This window comes from Hydra vulgaris, chromosome 02 (genome assembly GCF_038396675.1).
Source record: "Hydra vulgaris chromosome 02, alternate assembly HydraT2T_AEP".
NCBI classification, from domain to species: domain Eukaryota; kingdom Metazoa; phylum Cnidaria; class Hydrozoa; order Anthoathecata; family Hydridae; genus Hydra; species Hydra vulgaris.
In genome coordinates this window covers 37,444,736-37,470,057 of record NC_088921.1, presented here as the reverse complement: position 1 = coordinate 37,470,057, position 25,322 = coordinate 37,444,736, and the positions used below count along the sequence as shown (strand labels likewise).

The window sequence follows — 25,322 nt, the reverse complement described above, 5'->3', positions numbered from 1 at the left end:
TAAAGTTGTAAATTTTTAAGAAATGGAATCAAAATTAGAAGTAAGAAAAAAACGTTATGCAGAATACCAAGCTAATTATGTTCGCGGAATGGTGATAAAAACAAAGAAATGTCCAGAGTTAGATCTAAGAGATATCGAGAAAAATTGAAAGCCGATCCTAATAAAAAAGCAGCTTATGCTGCTAAAGCAAAATTAAGAGTTTTAAAAAGTCGCGCTTTAAAAAGAAAACTTTTAAATCAATATCAAAGACCAAGCTCATCTTTTAAAAACGTTCAACAAAGAGGAAAAGCATTGAAAAAAGTTTTAAAAGCACTACCAACTTCAAAGGAGAAACAATCTGAAATTCTTTCTATTTTTTCAAATAGCTCTGCTTGTAAAGATAATTCGGGTCTACCTCCAGCATGTTCAAAGCTGTATAGTCTTTCTGAGAGCGATGTTTTAGCAGTTGTAAACTTTTATAATGAAGATGAAGTTTCCCAAATATCACCAAACAAAAAAGATGTCACTCGAAATCAATTATCTGATGGAAAAGCAAACAATATTCAGATACGTCATTTATATTATACGCTAAAAGAAGCTTTCAAGTTATTCAAGGAAAAGCATCTGCTCATAAAAATTGGACTCAGCAAATTTTGCAACCTACGTCTACGCAATGTAAACTCAGTTACAAAATCTCCGCATAATGTTTGTGTTTGTAGTTTGCATGAAAATATGCGATTTGCCTTAAATGCATTAACAAAATCAATTCAAGCGCCTTCAATCAAAGTTGGATCTGAAATGATAAATAACTTTGTTTGTGAACCGTACACATACGATTGCGCCTATGACAAATGCGTTGCATGCAAAGGTATGAAACAGTTCGATAAACACTTGCAAACTGTAAATACATTTGGTTTCGAAGTATCCTGGGACGAGTGGAGAAAGCCTGAAACTAAAACATATGCAAACATTGAAAAAATTTCAAAAAAGTCTAGTCAGAACTCATCCAACACATATCAGCGATGCGTGATGAGATCATTAAACACGCATTTGTAAAGAAAAACCAATCAACAATTTTTAATAAAATGAAGGAGGTTTCGATGAGTGTTAATTCTGAAATTGCGGTAATCCAAGTTGACTGGGCCGAAAACGCTAGGTGTTTCTATCAAAATGTGCCACAAGCGGCTCATTTTGGTGAAAATCAAGTTTCTATCATGACCCTAGCAGTCTGAAACATTGAGTTAAAAGCGTTTGCCATAGTTTCAGATTCAACTGATCATACTAAGTCTTCCGTTATACCGTACATTGACAAAATCCTTCACTTTATTCCTGATCAAGTCAAAGAAGTACACATGTTCAGCGATAATGCCACTTCTCAGTTCAAAAACAAAAGCATTATGGCTGCAATGGTTGTGTTTGAAAAACGTTTTCATAAAGAATTATTCTGGCATTTCTTTGCAGCGATGCACGGGAAAGGAGTGGTTAACGGAATAGGAGCTACTGTTAAGCGAATCGCAGCCCTGAGAGTTAAAACTAGTCAATACAAAATCAGGTCAGCAGCAGATTTCGCGTTAGCATTACAAGATTTGCAAATATCTGTAATTCACATGTCAGAAAACGATACAAGACAACAAAAAAATGAACTTGGATTCAGTTCAATTTTAAGTTATTCAAGAAAAATCAAAGGTATATCAAAATTATATTATTTTCATGTTCAGAATGATAACGTTATTCCGATGCTATTTTCACCTGAGTATAATTAAAATTTATTACAAAATAACAAAACTTTTTAAAATGATTTTATTTTCGTCTTTTTGTTTCGTCACTGAACTGATAGTTTCTTTTCTGTAAAATAAAACGATATGAAAACTTTATTGTTTGTGGCTTTTTTTATGACTACCTTATTGCCAAATGAATAAATTACAACAAAAAAATCTAATAAGTCAAGCAAGAATTAAAATTTCAGCGAAAACTCCATTTAAAAGTATGCTGATAAAAAAACACTTTTTTCCGCGTTGCGTCACTGAACTCATGTTTTAATTTTTGCTATGTAGCAGTGTTATGTTAATACAATTGTGTTTAGTATATATTATATAATTTTAATTCAAGATTGATTTAAAGTAATAAAAAATTATTTTTGAGTTATAGAAAAAATTCTATTAAAAAAAATCTCTCCGCATGGCGCGTCACTGAACTATGGAATTGGCCATATATATAATTATTGCCAACAAAATCACTTTCAACTTAAATTACAAAAAAAATGAAAAAAGTAATTCTTTAATTCTATAATTGATTTAATTATAATAAAAGAAAACAAACACTTGCCCTGTATATATCGTACAAACTTTCAAAACCACTTTCAAGGTTCTTTAAACACCTACCACATAAAGTCATAAATATATTTACTAAAAATCTACTTCATCAAAAGGATCATTGAGATTATTTAAAAAAAAAATAAATTAAGAGTCAAGTAATGTTCCATTTTTAAATAGTTGCTGACAAGGCAATAGATAATAATAGATAATAAATAGCATAGATAAGATAAGATGAGTAAAAAATAATAATAGATAATAAAAGGTCATAAACAAAAACTTTATTATTATTAAAAAAAAACATCTCAATAGGAAGCAATTGTAATACAGGATGAATAAAATGTATGAAACATAATAAGAAATAAGTTCAAAAGCTGAAATATAGAAAAACAGTCATACCTTTACAAAGTTGTAATACATATAAGCATACATAAACGCCATTATAACTATCTTTCTGTAAACAATGACTAGGGGCTGAAATTACTTTTGGATTTAAAATATTAAATTGTTGTTAAAAAGGTCTTTAGCAACTAAAATGCATTAACTGTGTCATAAATTGCTAGGCATATTATTACAATAAAGCGGATCAAATACAGTAACCTCTTCTATTTTTACTTATAGATGTATTAAAATCCAATGAGAATTGGTTGAATTAAAAGGAATAAGGACCTGCTATATAATCTTCATATTAGCATCTTTTACATAAAAGTTTCTGAATAGCTTATAGCTAATGCTTCAGTTGCACCCAAATATTTGATCGAAGGATACTTCATTTCTAAGCAATGCAGAAAACCTCCAATGACTTTATCTTGGAGCCAGCCTTTCTAAAAATACGGAGTGCTGTTTTGTAATTTTAGCAAAATGTCTGATGATATAATGTTTTCTAGTGTCATAAGGGAAACAAAAGTAAGTTGATGAGAACCAAGTCTAAAAAAATATTTAAGCAATATATGCTTTTCTCAACAAATTTAAAAGAACATTTACAAATGTGTAAAGGTATTTATAAAAAAAAAATAGCAGCGAAAATGTGCAAGTAAAATATATTTAAGACTGCTTATCTTATAAGAGTGTTATTGAAGTCACTAGTTTTTATGTCGTCACACTTTATTGTATTTTATTTATTACAAATTACATCCATATGTTGCTGAGACAATTTCAAAACTATTTCTTCTTTTTGGTTTTGAACAGAATATTGATACGAGTTGCTTCTTTTTTTTTTTTTTCTTCTCTTGTTTTCCTGAACTTATTTGGTCTCCATTGATTCTCCAACTTGTAATTTGGCTCTAAATTTAAAAAGTTATTGTGCAATGATGGCTTTAGAGGTATCATAATTGAATTTATACTTTTTATGGCTTTAGCTTGTCTGATCACGTTTTCAAGTTGTCTATTAATTGATGGAAGTTGCAGATTTATTATCATGGGATTAGTCATTAACAAACATAGTTCATCAACATTTTTGTGAAACCTGTCAATTTCATTAACAGTTTTTATTTTTTCTCAATTTGATTATCATTTATATCGACAGCCAAAGATACTTTTGCATAATCTTTATCTTAAGTTCTCAGAAGGAATGATTGTAACTTATGAACATGTTTGCAAAAGACTAACATGTCATTACAACTACACTTATACAAATGCTCACACATACCAGTACAAGCAGGATTTAGACATACCTCTAAACATGAACTTTCCATAAAAATGTTAGTTAAAATATAAACAACATACGTTACATCTTTAAATTGACTTTTAATTATGTATTGAGTTGATGAACATTTCACAACACAGTTATCTGAAATCAACAATCCTTTTTCATGTCTTTTTTTATACTTTTTAGGGAGGGATATTGTACCAAGATAAATATTGTCTTTTTTGCATCATCAATAATTATCTTCCTCAATTGTTAAAAGTAAACGAATTGAGTCATCTAACCTTTTATTATGTCGTCTTTCCATGTAAACTGTTTTCAATTTGTTATTAAATCAAAGCCAGGTTCAGCTTTTTTTGGTCCTTGAGATAGCTAACTTCAAGACATGGAGCAAACGCCAAACATTTATATGTTTATACTTATGTCAAGTAAGGATGTTTTTCAAAAAATTGCGATGATTGGAGGCTGGGAACAAAAAAGCCACAACTTTTGTACCCCTTCCTGCCCCAAACGTGAGAGCAACAAGTTGATGAAATTTTTTTGTACTGTTCTCAACTAGACTTATATTCATTTATAAATTTTTAGGTTTCATAGTATTATCTTTCAGCGTTCGAAAATAATGACCACATAAAATTTATAACCCCCTCAAATTGAGGGGGGTTTAAACTTTATATGGTCATAATTTTTGAAAGCTAAATTATTTAACTTTAAAATTTATTGATGAATATTAGTCTAGTTAAAAACAGTACAAAAAATATTTCATCAACTTGTTGCTCTTGCATTTGGGGCAGGGGGGGGCACAAAATTTGGGACTTATTTGTTCCCACCCTCCAATCAACGCAATTTTTTGCAAAGCATCCTTATTTGACAGAAGTATAAACATATAAATGTTTAGAGTTTGCTCCATGTCTTGAAGTTAGTTATCTTAAAGACCAAAAAAAGCTGAATCCGGCTCTGCATGAAATGATTCATATAACATATTAGTATCAGTGTCTGCATGTTGAAAGTTACGATAACAAGTAGCCAATTTTATATGTATAGAAGCATAGTATGTGACAAAGTAGTTAATGAAGTTAGGAGATTTATGTATATACGCCTTGATAAAACCATTCATTATTGATAAAAAAATTTAAGGATCTTTTTCATCAATAATTGTCTCTAAGATCTTATAAATTTCTTTTTGTAAACAAGCAGGACGTAATGCACGTTTAACATGCCATTTACAAAGCAAGTGACGCACATCTCCAAAAACGTTACAAAAAGCATTCCAGCTTGACGAATCATCATCTGTCATAACAGCATTAACTTTCACAAATATACTGCATCTCCTTTTTTATTTCCTCTAAAAATGACGTTATTGTTTGTTCATTGGCATGATTACAAGTAAGAAAAGCTACAGGCTAGCCCCTCTTAAAATCATCTCGAACAAGTAAAGTTACTATAGGAAACGCGTACTGATTGGTGCAGTGTTTTGAGTCTATACAAACAGTTTGTGAGGCATGCTTTTCAAACATTGACAAGTTGATGCTTTGTTTGTATAGCAATAACAAAGGAATCATTATTAAAATCAATGTCATCATACACTTTAGAGCCAATTATAGTTTGCTGTCTTTGTGGCTTAAAAACCAGAATGCTATTGAACTCTTCAGATTTTAACCTTTGAACGAGTAAAAAAGTTGAAGTGCTATCATCAGGGTGAAGTCGATATCCCTTTTTTACTGTTCTTTTAATATCAAAAATGTTCTTTTTGGTAAGAAGATGAGGTTTAGTGAGAAACTCGTCTCCTTTATTTCTATTTTGTCTGTCTTGAAAACCCTCCCTTAGATTTTGATAAACCTTATTTACAGACACATCAATTGATATTTTAGCAGAAATATCTTTCTTAACATTGTCTGGAATAGGCTGGTACCAGGTATTTGTAATACCAATAATGTAGTTATGAGTTTTGATATAATACACACTTGTAGCCCCATTTTTGCTTATCAAGACAATCATTCTGGCAGGACAAAAACAACCCGATTTGACACTTCCTCTGTAGTACTTTTTTTTTGTTTTTCGTGCTGGTTCACTATCAGAGCGATATGGTTTTGAATGATCATCATTTTGACAAATAAAATAACTTGTTTTTACTTGCTTATCACTGTTATTTCCAGTTTTGATAGTAAAATAGAGTTCTTTTATTTTTGGATTGTCTATCTTTAAAAATAGTTTTATGTACCTGTAATGTATGTCTTTTCATGTTATCTTTTCTTGTAAATGACATCATGCAAGTAGAATACATAAAACTAAAAAAAATTTTAAATTAGGTCTTTATGTCTTAAAAGTTTTCACCTTTAAAATGTATTTGTATTAATATAGTATTTAACCCAGGTAGTTCCATGTGCAGGAATAAATTTCACTTGAATAAGTTGTAGAATTGAATGACATAGATGCTTAAATTTAATAAAATTTAAGCTAATATTTTTTTAAAAAAAACCTTGATAACAACTTTACAAAAATAACGAGAACCATTTAGATAATACATGCCTTATATAAAAACAATTTTAACCACCTCTTTTGTTTATAATATCTTTAGGAAGTGAGGGAGGGGAAGGATGAGATATAAAGGAAAAATCTACTTTCGCAAAATTTTTCAAATTAAAGAAAAAAGTGAAGAAAAGTTTATTTTTCTGTCCTGAAAAATAAAATTTGCAAATAAAAATTACTTCTATCTGAAAAAAAATAAAATAAATAAAGATAACGAAATTTAGGCAATTAAATAAAACTTGAATAATAAAGACTTATTCTCACAACAAACATTTTGTAAAGGGGAGAACCAATAACATCTCCAAAAAACGTATTATTTTTTGGTAAAATGACTCTTATTAATTACTTTTCTTTAAAAAGAGGATACTTCCTTTCATGTTCTCTTCTTTTTAAAAAGGGGAGACTTCCTTTCATTCTTTCATATGAGACTTCCTCTCATAAGAAATTAAAAAAAAAAAATTTGTTTCATATATAACCTGAGAAATGCAAGACTTTCTCCTACAACAAACATTTTGCAAAAGGGAGAATTACTCCAACCCAAAAAGTCTCCAAAATAAGGTTCATTTCACTAATAAAATAACTCATCTTAATATTTTATTTTTAAATGAGGAAGACTTGCTCTCATTTAAAAACATTTTTTTTAAAATAAAAAAAATAAAATAAAGGGATTTAGGCTTTCAAACAAAAAAACTTTACAAAAATTAAAAAATTAAAAAAAAAAAAATGCAATTTTGGCTTTCAAATATAACGTGACAAAAAAAAAAAAATAACACTCACAACAAACATTTTGCAAAGGGGAGAAAAACTTTAACTAAAAACATCTGCAAAAAAATAAAAAATTGACAAAAACAAGGCTTAATCCCATACAAAAATTTGTAATTTGAGAAATACTCTAACCAAAAACATCTCAAAAAAAAAATCACTTTATTGATAAAACTAATCTTAGGGTAGATTAGGGTAATTTGAGCACCTTGGTAATATGAGCATACTCGAAGTTTTCTATCTTGCATTCGCTGAAATTCCAAAAGCTTTGCATTTTTTGAATCACTTTTATATACTGATTACATAAATCATTCTGTTTATTTTATTGCGGAATAAAGTTATTAGTGGGTTCTTTATATTTAAAAGGCAGCTAAAAAATTTTTTTTTTAAAACATTTTTGATACAAATAAAATGATCTATGGAGTTGAATATTGTTGTTCAAGTCGTTCTTTTTGTATTTTTTTATGAAATATTATATAGCTAAACATGTGTTGAAGTATCAAGTGAAATCTATATGATTTGAACATTTTATGCCATCGAATTAAAACATATTATTTCCAGGTAATTTGAGCATGCTCATATAATCCAGTGTTATAGCATGAAATTGATAACTTGACGCCTTTAGGTCCAAACACGCGCTTGATTATTTTATCAAAAAAATCGAAGGGTTTTATTTTAAAAATAATTTGGTTATATAAATATATATATATATATATATATATATATATATATATATATATATATATATATATATATATATATATATATATATATATATATATATATACAGTATCGGACAAAACATGGTGGACAAACTCAAATTTAGAACAAAAGTTGATCAAAAACTAAAATAAACTAGTAAAACAATTGTACATATTAAATTTTAAATAGTTTATTATGTTCTTAATAAAATTTAAAACGTTTGAATTATACTAAGAATCAAAAAAAAAATTTATAACACATTTTTCTCAACAAACTAAATTTTTCCTTGGACAAAACAAGGTGGACAAATCAAAACGATACTTTTTTATAAGATTTCATTGTCTTTATTCAATTTACCGTATTCTTTTGTTTTCACTTTTATCATAACATTACTCTAAAATAATAAAATAGATTTTGGAACGTCTGACCTATTATTTTTCAATTTAATTAAAAATAAATTTATCTCGTGATATATGGCGCATATTGCAACTTAAAATGGCTTACGACAAATTAGGAAGTGTTTTACGTGAAAATATTATATAATGGATTTTAAAAACGTCCAGCTGAAATTTATAGAAAAAATAATATAGCTAAATCGACTGTAAGCAAAACTGTCAAATTATTTGGATTTCGTGACTGCTATAAAATAAACCATCGGGGCGGACGTCCGAGAAAAACATCACAAAGACTAGATCGAATAATTGTTAAAAAGCTTAAAAAAAATCTATTTTTGTCATCCACAAAAATAACCGAAAAATTTGAACTACAAATCTCTAATCGCACTGTGCGACGATGAGCTAATGAAGCAAAGTTGTTCTTGAATGCCTGACAAGAAACCACTAACTTCTTTTAAAAATAGAAAGCTAAGACTTGCGTTTGCCAACGCACACCAAAATTGGACTGTAGACCAGTGGAAAAACATACTTTTTAGTTATGAATCAAAGTAAAACCTTTTTGGAAGCGACGTCAAAAAGCGAGTCTAAAGACAAAAGAACACCAGATTCAATACTAAATATACCAATAAGAGTGTTAGGCATGGAATGTCTGCTATGGTTTGGGGATGTTTCTCAGCACTAGGAACTGGTTCTATTCATAAAATTAATAGAATTAGGGACCTTTTTGTTTACAAAGATATAATGGAAGATGTAATGTTACCACATGCTGAATAGGAAATGCCCCTAAAATGGATTTTTTTAACAGGACAATGATCCAAACATAAGTCAAAAATTGTAAAACAATGGTTCAAGGACAAGAGCATCACCATAATGGAGTGGCCTGCACAAAGCCCTGACTTAAATCCCATAGAAAATTTCTAGGAAACATTTGACAATAAGATTGAGCGTGCAAATGTGAAGACCAGTGAAGAATTATTTGAACAAATTTAGAAGGCCTGGCAAGAGATTGATATGAGAATTGTTGACTCATTAATTGAGTTTATGCCTCAAAGAATGAAAGCAGTAATTAAAAGTAAAGAAAGTCATACCAAATATTAAATTAATTTTTGAAGTTGTTTGGAAAATAAAAACCTAATTTTTGAAATGTTTTGAATTTTCAATCGATTTTTTGAATGTCCACCTTGTTTTGTCCAAAGAAAAATGTAGTTTGTTAGGGAAAATGTTTTATAAAACTTTTTTGTGAATTTTAGTATGGTTCAAAGGTTTTAAAATTTGTTAACAACATAATAAACTACATAAAAAATAATATGTTTAATTGTTTTACTAGTATTTTTTAGCTTTTGATCAACTTTTGTTCTAAATTAGATAAGTTAGATAAGTGTTTTTTACTAATTTATATATATATAATATATATATATATATATATATATATATATATATATATATATATATATATATATATATATATATATATATATATATATATATATATATATATATATACAGTGGTGTGAAAAATATTAAGACCACCAAGAAAAAAAGCTTTTTTTTTAGTTTATACCACTTTTTAGATTCTAAAAAAGTTGCAGCACTACTTTATTTTATTATAAACGTGCTGTGGGTGTGGCTGAGTATTGAAATTATTAATTTTAATTTTAATTTATTAACTTTTATTGTAGAGTTATGTGTTTTAGTAAACATTTGGTATATTTTGCCTTGTGAAATGTAAGTTGCAGACAAGTGAATATGTATGGTTCAAACGAACTATAAGTGATTTTTGTTAGATTATTGCTGTTGTTAGTGATACAGTTTAATATTTTTCTGATTTTAAATATGTGATTTTGATTATTTAAGCATTTTTTTTTGTCAGATTATATTATATTTTCAAAATATGGGTAAAGTTGCTGACCCTAGTCCCAGAAAGCGAGGCAAAGTTGAAGCATTATTAAAGTTGGAAACATTTTCACAACGGGAAATTGCCAAGAGATGTGGACTAAGTAAAACAGCAGTTTTTACCATCAAGAAACGATTGGACTTTGGTTTTACATCCTCTCCAAGACGTTCCACTTCAGGACGAAAACCAGTCATGACGCCACGTGCAAGAAGGGTTCTGCTTGCAAACGTTCGAAAAAACAGAAGAATGACCAGCAAGCAGCTCCAGGGTGTGCTGCAGGAGCACCAGATCAATGTCTCAACAAGTTGTGTTCGGAGATGGCTGATACAAGATGGATTTGTAGCACGTCGACCGCGCAAAAAACCGCTCTTGACCAATGCTCAACAAATGCGACGGCTGCAATGGGCCATGGATCACAAAGATTGGACCACAGAACAATGGAGAAAGGTATTTTACCCTTTACCATTTTTTATATAAGAGCTTACAATCATGTACTTTAAGTTGAAGCAAAATGTAACATATTTTTTCATATAATAATGATGTTTAATATCATTACCCACTAGTGCAATTGTTTTATGTATCGAACATTGTAGCAATGGCTATGTTTATTGCATGAATTCAAAATGAATTGAACATGTAACCAGTGATTACAGGATGTTAATCTAATGTAAGCTCAAGGCTTTTACAGTGTGTTTGTATTTTTAGGTTTGCTTTAGTGACGAGTCTATGTTCGAGATACTCGATGATAAATGTCAGTACGTGCGCCGTCGTTCTGGGGAAGAATTTCATCCGCAATGTCTGGTAAAGACCGTCAAGCATCCTACCTCAGTAATGATATGGTCAATGATAAGTTCCCATGGTGTAGGAGCCCTTAGAATTGTTGAAGGCAGAATGAATCAACATCAATACATCAACATATTAGAGAAAAGCCTTCTACCTCAACTTCCAATTCATTTTCCTGATGGTGATTTCATCTTCCAACAAGACGGTGCACCGTGTCATCGGGCACTCTCTGTTACAAACTTTTTGAATCGTAATAATGTTCCTATCCTACCATGGACTGGTAATTCATCTGATATGAACCCGATAGAAAACTTGTGGATGATAGTCAAAAAGAGAATTGCCGACAGAAAACCAACAATAAAAGTCGCATTGATTGAGGCGCTCATAGAGGTTTGGACACATGATCCAGAAATACAAGACATGTGTCCAAGACTGATTGATGGAATGCCTAAGAGGGTTGAAAAACTTATTGCAGCTAGAGGAGCATCCACAAAATACTGAACTATGCCCATTTTATGACATTGTGTGCGTGTCTTTAAAGGAAATATTCAAAAAATTTACTTTTTCAACAATGGTCTTAATAATTTTCACACCACTGTATATATATATATATATATATATATATATATAAATTAGTAAAAAACACTTATCTAACTTTGATCTTCTACTTGAAGTTTCACCATTGTAGGATCATCAGGAAGATTAAGAGGAACTCTTCCTGATGATCCAGTAATGGTGAAACTTCAAGTAGAAGATCAAAGTTAGATAAGTGTTTTTTACTAATTTATTATTGCTCTGTTCTTTAAGAACATTGAGCATTCTATTTGTAAAATACACTAACATAATTTACATATATATATATATATATATATATACATATATATATATATATATATATATATATATATATATATATATATATATATATATATATATATATATATATATATATATATATATATATATATGTATATATATATATATATATATATATATGTATATATATATATATATATGTATATATATATATATATATATATATATATATATATATATATATATATATATATATATATTAGTTATTATTGTTATTGTTATCAGCATTTATTGCTTTCTCTTAGATGCTAAGGGATAGTAAAATAAAAATTCAAAGGGCTAAATGGTGTTTTAAAAATTTGAAAAAAGCAGTTGATGTTGTATTAAGACATGGAAAAAGTCAAAAGAATCCGTCAAAATTATTTGGCATACCAAGACAGACATTGAGACGTTATATAAATAAAGTTCAAATTGTTTGTGATTTAAACAAAGTTCTTGGTAGACCTAGAACACTAAGCAAAGTTCAATAAACTGAATTAGTTAGCATTATTATTGAAATGGAAAAAAGATTATTTGGGTTAACAAAGATAGACATAAGGCGTCTAGCATATCGTTTTTTTGAAGTTAATTGCATCCCACATAAATTTAACAAAATAAGTCAATGTGCAGGAGAAGAATGGATACGTTCATTTTTAAACTCAAACTCAAACTTATCTTTAAGAAAACCAGAACCAACTTCCATGGCACGTGCATCCGGATTTAACAAGGAGAAAGTTGATCGTTTTTTTTGATGCCTTAGAGTCAATTATATTTAATCAGTATGGAAAAATTGTAATCCAACCAAGCCGCATCTTTAATGCTGATGAAAGTGGCTTTTTAGTTTGTCATACTCCTGGTAAAATTGTTGCGCTAAAAGGAAAGAGATCAGTCGGAGCAATAACAAGTTTAGAAAAAGGCAAAACCATTACAGTGTTATGCTGTGTGAGTGCTGTTGGAGCATATGTGGCTCCTATGATTATTTTTCCTCGTGTACTTATGAAGCCATCTTTTATGGATCAAGCAACCCAAGGAGCACTTGGTGTTGCAACAAAAAATGTTTGGATAAATGAAGAACTGTTTGATATTTGGTTTGACAACTTCTTACAATTTACTCAACCATCAAACTGAAATACACCAACTTTACTTATATTAGACGGTCATAGCTGTCATGTAAAGAAAATAAAAGTGATATTAAAAGCTCGCAGAAGCAATGTGATTATATTAGCCTTCCAAGTCATTGTACCCATAAAATGCAGCCACTAGATATTTCTTTTTTTAAATCCTTAAGCTCACGATACAATTCAGTTGTGCAGTCATGGCATCGCCAACACCCTGGTAGACCAGTAACAGAGGCTGAATTCGGAAATCTGTTTAGCACTGCTTATGGTGACGCTGCGTCAGTGAGTAAAGCTGAGAGCGGATTTCGTAAATTATGAATTCATCCTTTTAATCGCCTCATTTTCACAGATGAAGATTTCATAGCAGCTGCAGTGACAAATCAAGAACAGAACACCTCTAACATCACACTCAGTGATTCACAGGAAAAAGGAACAATCGACCAGACCAACCAAACCAGAACGCATTCTAATTCAAAACAATGCAGTAGTTCTGTCACTAAAACATTTGCCCAACTGCCTGATGAGTCTGTATCTCTTAATAAAACATCAAGAAAACGAAGATCTGTTCAACATGCTGCTATAGTTACCAGTTCACCATATAGGTGTGTTATTGAAAATTCTAAAACAAAAAAGATGTTGAATACAAAAACCTCAGCAAAGATAGAATATACACACAGAAAAAGGAAAATCAATTTAAATGTTGCCAGTAAGGTTCCAATTAAGATTATTAAACCACAAGATGAAATGCTAGAGAACATTGTAAGTAGCCTATACACACATTCAATTTATAAAGATGTACCTTTACTTTTTAAACAGTTAATTCAAAGATAACACTTTATTTTTTCTGAAGAAAAATACTTTTTAAATATTGCTTATAATACATAATAAAGAAAACAATTGAAAAGTATATATATAATATTATTTCAATAATATCTTAAAATTGCTGTTAAATAAATTTTAAGTATTTTAATTTATAACCTAGCTTTTATTTTAGGATTTTTCAACTAATGAAACAAAAAAAGAAAGAAAAAATAGCAGAATCCATCAAACATTTTGTATGATATGTGAAATTTTGTACAATGAGTCTGAAGTGCCATGGAACCAATGTAGTCATTGTTATAATACATTCTTATTATGACAAACATTTTGTGTCATGGAAAAAGATATTAGAAAACGGTTTTTTTTTATCTTTCTTATCCTCCATTTAAATACTCCGCTACTTAAATGCTTAATTGCATTGTTTCGCTTTGTTTGTCTTTGGGTATTAGATATTTTTTATCAAATATTTTAAAGTGCTCATATTACCCAGTGGTCTGGGTAATATGAGCACTTTTTCTGTCTTTTTAAAACCTCTGTATTTCTGAAAAAAATATTTCGCGTGCCGAAAAATCAAAGTAGATCATGAGTAGTGATCCCTTAATATTGTTTGTTCGCTAAAACATTGGTCACATCATAGTTATTTTGAAAAATATTCCTATTTTCACTTAAGGTGCTCATAATACCCTAATCTACCCTATTATGATTTATCTTTCAAAAGGGGAGACTTCCTCTCATATAAAAAAACTTTTAATAATTTGTTTTAAAAGTAGAGACTTACTTCCGTTATTAATGTTGCATTACGATTAAAAGACCAAAAACCTACCTTCAAAATATATTCTTTTTTACTGCGTCAATAACAGAAAATAATTTAACAAATAATATACCAAGCTTGTCACAGATTTCTACTTTAATTTTTTAAACTTAAAACCTCAACAATTCACTCTCATGTACGGAGGTATGGTGACAAGTTTCATGCGGGTTGAAATACAGGTTATTATTTACGTCGAGAGTATTTCTCCCCTACGTAAAATTCCATTAACTGCATAATACGTCAATTATACCGGTACTCGCATTCCGCATTGTATTTATATTCTCGTCCCGCATTGCATACACATTTGTGATAATTTTACATTGTTAAAAGTCATTGTTGAAAACATCTTTTTAAAATAACTCCTATATCAATACATGGTTTTCGATTTTCTCGAAAGTTGTAACAAAAAAATTTCGAGTAAAACATTAAAAACGGTAAATTCTGTGAAGAAGTCAAGTTATTTTTCAAATAAAAGATCATTCTTGCTTTATTTTAATAAGTAGTTATTGTTGCACTGGCATATCATCGTGTCGTAAAAAGTTGGTCAAATGGAAGTTATAAACTTTTGAAATGAAAATATAAAATAAGCAAAGAACGTAAATGTAAAAAAGAAGAAATTGGATGTAATTGTGCATCACTTTTTCAGGTATTTCTTTTTCAAATTATAAAAATTTTCCTTCTCAACGCGAAATTTGGATTAAACTTGTTAACCCCCTAAATAGCGCTCCTGAAACAACTGATTTTTTTCTGTCTAAAGAAAGATGCACGAGTTTGCTAAATAGAAATAGTACAGTAAATACTGACTCAAACGTAAACTCCACTGATAACTGTAAAACCAAATTTTGTTGATCAAAATTAAGACAATTTTTTTGTTAAACTGCCATGTTCTAATTCTTTATTACTTAGTGTCAACTTAGGTCCAAAACACATTGACTTTTTGATTGAACCAGTACCAGTAGTAGTAGAAATAGTAGATGAAAATGAAAATTATATTATTCTACTTTCTAATCTTAATGAGTTGCCTCAAGCTCAAAAATCAATTTTTTTTATAAGTAACCTGAAAAAAACTTATACTGACAAATTACAAAAATTAATATATATATATATATATATATATATATATATATATATATATATATATATATATATATATATATATATATATATATATATATATATATAAATCTAAAATCAAAACTTGTACTTATGATTTTTTTATTCATAACTTGTACTTATAATTTTGTTTTTCAGCAACGATATATATAGTTAGAGATTAAGTTGAAAAGTATTATTCAAGCATATTTTAATTGTATATTTGCTTAATAAAACAATAAGTAGTTTTATATATTACAACAAAACAATAACGCTGCCATTATTTTTGTTACAGTTTTGGTTGACGCTTAATTTAATAGAATCTTTTTATATCCTGTTGCTCCTAATCCTTTGTTAGTAGTTAGTTTTCTTTATAACGAGTTCAAATTCACTATATGGTTTACTATATAAAATAACAAGAAAGGTTTTTTTATCTACTTATAAATCTTTAGTAGGCTGAGGGGGTGGAGTGAAATAATAATATCCTGGGTTTAATTAACAGGCTGGTGAGGCTATTAAAGGCCGGAAAGCAAAGCTGTATACTTATGTCTTAAGTTGCTGTCTTCTTCTTGCTGACTACATATCTCTTAATTTTTACTCAGGAAATAAATATCCTGAATCGGATAGAATATCCTAGCATATTTGATGGCAGCTCTGACTAGGCATTATTGCAATAATTTGTAAAGTTGTTGCTTATTTTATTTATTTAGGTCATTCCAGAAGTTTTAACGGTCTTACCACAGAGCACTGAGGAACAACACTTAACCAGGTAGTTCAAACTTCATTCTTTACTGATGAACTGGTGGGTAATGAGGCGTGAACTTCCTTGTTAAATTCTATCCAAATTATCTTCAATTTAATGCAAATGTAGATTTTTTACGTACTTGTAGAAAAGACTTTAAAATTATTATACAAAATATTTTCAAGTCATCAATAGATTGTGTTTGGAGAACTAAAATCGTTATTATTACTCATTTTAATTAGATGTTTTGCATGGGTTTTAAAGCAATAATTGGTTTGTTTACTCGAATTTTTTTGTTCTGTATATTCTTGTGTATATATTTTGCATAACAAAAGTTGAGTTTCGAAAACCGTGTATTAATATACAGTCAACTCTCGATATCTCCAGTATTTGACATCTCGTAGGGAGTTTAGGCAATATTTATAGCAAATGTAAATATTTAATATATTAAATGCATTATATTCCTTAATATATTTCCTTTTCAAAATGGTTTCAACCACCTCTGTAGCTTATTTAGTTCCAAAGATATACGTGTTTTAATATTTTCAATTCATAGACTTTTTATGAAATATTTTCTTAAAGTATCTCGTTCAATTTTTGGCACCGAAAAAAAAAACTTTTTTATCTTTTTTTTTTTTGCGTAAAAAGTTGCGTAAACTAACTTATAATAAAATTTTATTAGAAAATAAATTGTAAATCTAAATTATTTGAACAATTCATAAGTAGAATTTTTTGGGGGGTTAACGCAGACGTACCATGAAGTAGTCAAATAACTGTATAATATGCTTGAATATGTTTTAAACCTTTTTGACACAAAATAAATTTTCAAATGTTTTAATTTATAATACGTTGAGCGTAACAAAACTTTGATGATAAATATTAACTTAAATTAATTTTATTTTTCTTTAATAAATTATCAATTGAACAACGTGGACCAAAATAAAACACGCCGAAAACGTCAAAATACGTACAAAATAAAAATAAATCTAAAATTTATTTTTACACAAACAAAAAAAGAAATTAGTCAAAGACTTGTTAATAATTTCAGTATTGTTATAGATTCAAAAAAAGATTTAACCACTTATAGTCTACTGATTCGACTAATTTATTGTTTTCAGCACCTAACATAATATAAAAAATGTTATATTTTTTAATGGGGTTAGGGTTTTTAACTTTTTAAAAATTTTGAAAACAATGAATGAAAAACTCGTTGAATTGTTTTATTTCATTGTGTTTGGCTTTATTTGATTGTGTACTCTCAAGTCCTTAACTCAAGAGGGGGGGGGCGTTTATTATTTTTGGGAAACTTTGCCACCCACACTAAGCTTATTAAGACCCCCTCCCGTTTATTAATTTTTACTTGTTTTAACAAAAAAATTATATCTAAAAACTAAAAAAAAATCAGTGAAAATCAGCTTTAAAAATCAAAAAATACATACTAGTTACTGATAAGTAATAAAACTTTCAGTGTAAATTCTGACCCTCCCCTCCCCGGTTCATTAAATCTTGACTAAACCCCCCATCCACTTTTATTAGCCCCCTCTTGTATTAAGAAATTGAGATTACATAGATTAACAGACACATGGAAATACTTATACGGATTATCTTATCTATCTATTTGTCTTAAACTTTTTAATAGATGTTTTAAATCGTTTTGTCTTTGAAATAAATTATCGTACTATTAATGTACCCAAATTTGACTATATGTTGCAAATTATTTGAACTCAGAAAAAATATTTTAATTATCGAATTTCAATTCAAACTTCAGAGTAGGCTGTGTGTGTATTGTTAACAAACAATTTTATACATAATTTGCCTTGGCTATTCCGTTCATAAATTAGACAAAACTGTCTAACTTACTTAACGAAGTGCACCAACGAGAAGGTAAGCCATAGGACTTTGCACTCCATCCGTGAGCTGTCATGTTGCCTAAGGTTAGCCCTCCATTTCTGGATTCTTTCCTTTACTTGATAGGCAGTTAATGTAAAAGTAATAGTATTTTTGCATAAGCTTTTTTTTTTTTTTTTTTAATAATAAAAATGTGCAGTTAAGCTGCAAATAAACAACAACAAATAAACAAAATTAGTACAGATAAACATATCAGATATGATACATACTATTTGTAAAGATAAAAACCACTGAACTCAAATGCAGTAAAAACAAACTATTGGAACATAACAATAAAAGAAATAAGATTAATATATACTGTAACATAATTCTAAATTTACATTAAATAAAATTACCTCGCAACCCTAGCTACAAAGAATAAGATCACCTTTTTCAAAATCAATCAATAAAGGAAATGACCATACTTCTTCAGGTTCGTTATCATGCTTAACAAGGTATGTAGTTCTTCTACCGTTTAATTGATCAATTTGAACCACTTGCGCACCTTCCCAAGATACTTTAAGAGCATCTTCTTCTCTAACACGATGTTGTATAGAAAAACCTACAAAATCAGATGGATTGTTAATAAATTTTGATAAGGAGTGCTTTTTTTGTTGCTCTATTAGTTTGTTTAGTCTTGCATCCTGAATTTTTTCCATTAATTCTTTTTTTTTGTTTTCAACAGCTGCATCACGTATTGTACGAGGCTTTAAATTATTACTTATATTATTACTTAAAGATTGTTTGTTTGGTGTTAAATTTGCTTGAATAACAATAAGAAGATTTTGATATAATTCCTCTGAAGACAAGTTTATTCTTTTGCTTCCTTCTACTTTTGTTTTACAAAAATGTTTTTTGTCACATTCAACACATAAGATTATGCGATAAAAATTAAGTTGAGCAAGGAGTACTTTTGATTTCAATGGCTCTTCTATATTAGAAACTGTTTTCTCTGCTTCCTCTAATGATATCCATGCCCTTACATTTAAATTTATCAAATCATTACAAGCTGCAACCTTTTTATGTTGTAGTTTAATTTCTTCTCGATTTTTTTCTTCTTGCTTTGCTAGATGGTGCATAGCTTTATCTTTTTTAAGAGCTTCTTTTCTTTCATCATATTTGCTTTTCATTAATGTTACTTTAGTTCTTGAATATTCAAGCAATTGTTTTCTTTCTTCATCTGATTTACTATTAAGCCATTCTAATGTTTGGTTCTGAGACCACATTGTCAAAGCCTGGATAGTTTGAACATTTGCATTGGGTTTTGTGCGAACCATTAAATCCAAAATGGCAAAGTCGCTTTCTGATGCTTTATTAGTGACAGGGACATTAGAAGCAGCTTCAGAAACAGAATTAGATGGATTCCAATATTTACCACCTGGTAATTGATCAGCACACTGACGTTCCAAAATAACAAGAGTTGAGTGGAATAATTTCAAGTGATTGAACAGTTAAAGAATCAAACTCATCATTTTGAGTGCATTCAAACAGCTTGGTGTAAACCACATCTTGATGAAGAAGATTGGTATCCTCAAAAATTTTTCCATTAGCAAACAATAAAGATGATGCATCGATACAAAGAGATGAAAGTCTAACTTTCAAGCGAAGTAGGTAGGGGTTTAAAAATAATATACTATCAAGTGATTCGATAATTCTCCACATTGGACCAGTAAGTAGTTTGTCAATAATACCTAATGCACGGACTTCAGCAATCAATACAAGATTTGTGATATCTTCCTTAATTGCTTTTAATAAATTATTAGGGTTAGGCCAAGCATTAAGAAATTCTGTTATAGAATCCTTATGATAGTAAGGGGCAGCTGCATTGTAATACAAAATATTAAATCGATTTCCAATAAATGGAACAAAATAAGATTTATCGTTACCAGAGGAAAGAAAAGAATTAAACCATGATGCAACACCAGCTTCCTCACTACCCCTTGAATGAAATGCCTTACATGTAGTACGAACTAACCGTACAGCACCACATTCTTTACCACTAAAAGCAAAAACAGTTTCAAAATCATTTTGAAGCAGAATTTTTTCAAAAGAATTTAAAACTTTATCAGTTTCAGAAGCAAAATTAGCAAGCAAATGAAGTTTACAGAAAAAATTACTCATGTCCTTCATATTGTCTTTGACGTTTGAGGAAAGAAAATCCTAGTTACTAATTGCAATAGGCAAAAGTTTTTCCCTTAATGTTTTTAACTGTGAGTTAAAAAGAGGATTAACTGAAGAAAGATCAGACATTGTTGATTTTATTGATGTTATTAGTTTAGCAAAATTAATTTCTTTTTCAGTAGCTGAGTTGCTAACAACGTCACAAATGTCATCTACTATATTAGTAAAGTTTTGCAAAACAGTTGCTGCATCTTTGCCAACCACTTCTGACAGACCAAAAGATAAAGTTTTCCCACTAGTTGTAGTAATTTGAAAGTTTTGATAATGATTATGGTATTTCTGAGTACCATCACCATGCAAACAATTGCCTATATTAGAGTTTTTATTTATCAAATTATTTTCAAGCATTGCTTCCGCAACTTGAAATTGACCTAAAATTGAAGCTTCCTGCATTAACCTACATTTTACAGCGGCTGATGGCAGTCTAGATATGTTCTTTTTGGCTAGTTTGTTTAAAACTACTTTTATGACTTCGTTGACACTATTCATACTCACGTTCATTGAAAGAAGTTTCATTATTGTTTCTCGAATGTCATCACTGTATCTGCCATCTTCAAATGTTATTACTTCGTCATCATCCAGCAAAGAAACCAATTTTTGAAGTTCTAGATTCTCCTCTTTTAAAATGTTTGTCTTACTATATAACGAAACAACTTCCTTCTCTAAACTTATAACATCTTTCATATTGTTGTCATTAATATAGTTGGTTTTATTTTGCAAAATAACTTTTAAATTACTCACTTTTTTTTGCAGCTTTATTTTTTCGTTTTTAAATTCAGAAATGTTTATGTCTGAGTTTTCAAGAATTGAATTAATATCTGTTATTTTATTTTTTAATTGCAATATTATTTTTTTTTCTTCAATTTTTAACGAATTTATTTAATTCTTTTTTATTTCCAGCTGAGTATCACGATATTTTATTTTTTTATTCAAATTTCTAACATTAAATGATTCTTTTTTTGACTTTAATAGCTCTAATTTGTTTTCGATATTATTAAGCTTTTCTTCTTTTTCACAATAACACTTTTTAATAAAGTTTAATTCAGCTTCTATTAGAGAGTTTTTTGAAATAAGTATTTTTAGATTGTTTGACATATCTTCAAAATCTTTTAGATGTGTAAAATAATCCATTTGTAAATCCATCATAGATTCCATTTTCCTTTTTAAAATTTTATTTTCTTTTTTAAGCATTTTGTTTTCGCTTATCAGTATTGTTTCTTTAAGAATTTCGGATGCATTTACTGTATTATCAGAAAAATTTGCCACAGGTGGAAAAAACGCTTTACCTAATAACAATGCTAATTTTTTATTTTTTCGTTGTTTCTTTAATTTTCTGATGGTGTCAACTAATCTATTTATCTTTTTGGCTAAAACTTTCTTGCAGCAGAACAGTTCAACTTTAAAATCCACACAATATCTACAATATATTGCATCATAAGATGTATCTTTTAAAGCCAAATACCAATCATAAATACTTTCATTTATCATTTTATCTAAATAAATAAAGATTTTCCAGTCATCAATTCGAAAAAATATATAAACATATAAATATATTATTTTAAGTCTTTTACTTATTATATATATATATATATATATATATATATATATATATATATATATATATATATATATATATATATATATATATATGTATATATATATATATTATATATATATATATATGTGTGTACATATATATATATATATATATATATATATATATATATATATTATATATATATATATATATATATATATATATATATGTATATATATATATATATATATATATATATATATCAGTAAGTCGTATTTGTAACTTACAATTTTCTTTTTATACAATTTACTTAGTCTAAGTAAATTGTATAAAAAGAAAATTGTAAGTTACAAATAAGACTTACTGATAAACTGCTGTGATTCAATTACCAAATGGTTAGCAAAAACCACATTAACAACACAAAACAAACTCACTTTAGAATACCTTTAGTAAAAATTTATAATAAAATCTCAGCTATATAAAATATTGAATTCAACGTGTGCAAAAATCTTCAGTCAAGTAAAAGAAGAAACGGCAAATTTACCAAATATCTAAAGACGGGGGAAATTATAATAATCTTTACTTAGAAAACAAAAAACCCACCCTATAAGACTACAAAAAAAAAAAGAAAAACTTATTCACTTAATAAATAAATAGTTGAAGAATTTGTTTTTACGTGGGGACGAAAGAGTTATTTTAACTTACTTGTATTTTAACAAAACTGAAAGATTTAAAACTAAATAACTTTATCAATTCTAAACCAAAACGTCGTCCCCAAACAAATTATTGTAGTACAACCTTTTCTAAAAAAAAAAACATCTACATGTACGTATATACTATTTGATTTCATGGGTGGGTTTTTATTCTTCAACACCTACATAAAATCATTTCTGGCGTTTTTTGGACGAAGTTTTTCAAAAATACATTAACGATTTTTTTCCGCGATAAAATGTCACGTGACAAAACTCCCTAGGGATTTTAGCCTAAATAAGTACGTCATGTCTATTGGACCGCAAAAAGATCGAGATGATCTCGAACTTTTTGCGGTCCAATAGACATGACGTACTTATTTAGGCTAAAATCCTTTCGATATCTTGAACCTTATTCCTTAAACTTTTTGGTATCTCGAACAAAATTTTGGTACACAGGGCAATTTTCTCACGTTATTTCAAACTTTTTGACATTTTTTCAGCAATTTTTAAAGAAATGTTTTAATAACAATAAACTTTTTAAAAATCCAATTTTCCAATAGTATTGCCATGAAGTTTTTAAAAAATCAATTTTTATATACAATTTTTTTTATGAATTGAATTTCTGAAAAGTATTTTTCTTATAAAAAAGTCAAACTAACAGACATGGCAGTAGGGAGTGCAACGGGAGTAAAATTACCTATGTTTGTTACTGGAAAATTTTAAAACCCACAATGTTTTAAGCACATTAAACGACTTCCTTGCGCATATAAAAATTAGCTAAACAGTCGGATGACCAGAAAACTTTTTGCAGAACGGATAAATAAGCTTGACTCATCTTTTAGTGCTCAAGACAGAATAGTAGCACTCAAGTGGATAACTGTTCTGAATATCCGCACATTGAAGGGCTAAGCAACATCAACCTGATATTTCTTTCCCCTAATTCCATCTGTCCTTCAACACATGAATAAAGGCGTAATACGAAGTCTTAAAGCTCACTATTGTCACAAATTGTGCGTTTGTGTACCAAGGCTATCGATATTAACGAATCCCTACCAAAAAATTTCTACACATCAAGCAATGAAAAATCTTGTTTCTTTATGGAATACTGTATTTAAGGGGGCTGTTATCAACTGCTTTAAAAAAGCTGGTAAGCAAAGCAAACAAGAGTGTTGAAGAAGCTGATGATCATTCTTTTGAATCTTTGACCAAAAATCTTGATTGTTTGCGAGAGTTAGATCCTAGTGCCGTACAAGAAGATTTCTCAGCGGAATCTTACATTGGTTTAGATTACAATGTAGTAAGCACCAATTCACTTGCTACTGATGCTAAAATCATTGCTCAGATTTGAGACCCTAATTTTGAAAAGAACGAAAATGAAGTTAAAGATAGCTTTAAAGAAGGTTGCGACGTCGAAGCCCCGCCACGCCCATCTGATATTTATTTAGAAAATGGTTTTGAAACGATTCAAAATGCTTTGCAAAACAGCTCAAACTACGGAAATGAAATACAATCTCTAGCATTAAAACTTGAGGAGTTAATGAAGACGGAAAAGGTGGATAACTTGAAGCAATATCAGATAACTGATTTTTTCCAACAGTTATAGTTGTTGTTGTAAATGATTTTTGTCAGAAAAATAACTTGTTTTTTTAATGAAAATTGGGCGTTTAAACTTATTTTCAACCCTTGTCTTGATATCTTGAACTCTTGATATCTAGATCTTTTCAGGTCCTCTTAATGTTCGAGATACTGAGAGTTGACTGTAAATCTAATACAAGATGTAATTATACTGCGGGGATTGAGTTTTAACTTTATTATTAAATTAAATTTTTAAATTAATAAGAAAGTTTTTTTGTCTCTATATATTTTTTTTTTTGAAACAAAATAAACTTTTTAAAAAGCTAACAATAGTAAATGATATTTATAAAAGCAACTTTTAAAAACAACAGGAGCGTATGCTGAAGCAAGTGTAGCAATTGCTACTGTCAGCTCAGTTTTTTTGTTCCCTTTCTATTTGTTATATACATTTCTTTTCATGCAAAAACTATTTATGCATAAAAGTTTCTTTTATCATGCAAAATAGAAAAATAATTTAAACAAAATATGGTGATTACAAGTAGTAAGTGCAGCCAAGAGGAAGGAGGGAGGGGGGGGGGGATAAGACAGTTTGTCCCGGGCGGCAGATATCAAAGGGGCACCAAATGAAAAGAAGGTACCTAAAAAAAAGGTCTTTCATCTATAATATAGGGAATTTTTGATAAATAAGGGCTCCAATTAGGGTTGCTGTCTCCGACGGCGTAACGGCTCTCGGCAACCCAGCAAGTAGTCAAAATGAGGCTTTTCGAAAACTTATTCAAAATTGTAGCTAAGCCAAGTTGATTATGTTACGGAAATACTTCAATCAGAACAATGAAATGCTTCTCTGAAAAACCCATGTTTTTTACGGGTTTTGAAAAATGGTGAAAGGTGTACCTAAATAAACACCTTTCATCATTTTTTTTTTTAAAAATGGTGAAAGGTGTTTATTAAGGTGCGAGTAAATCCGACCTTAACGAATTATTTTCTTCGTGCAATTTTTGTGCCACGCTTTTTT

At 29.0% G+C, this 25,322-nt stretch overlaps 1 long non-coding RNA gene across 1 annotated transcript; it reads right to left on the bottom strand.

Moving 5' to 3' along the window:
- Nucleotides 1–21,446: 21,446 nt before the first annotated feature.
- LOC136076507 (uncharacterized) lies at nucleotides 21,447–22,544 on the bottom strand. Its single transcript, XR_010636326.1, has 2 exons — nucleotides 22,405–22,544; nucleotides 21,447–21,996 (listed from the first exon to the last, which is right to left on the bottom strand). It is a non-coding gene; the product is annotated as an uncharacterized LOC136076507 (long non-coding RNA).
- Nucleotides 22,545–25,322: the final 2,778 nt, after the last annotated feature.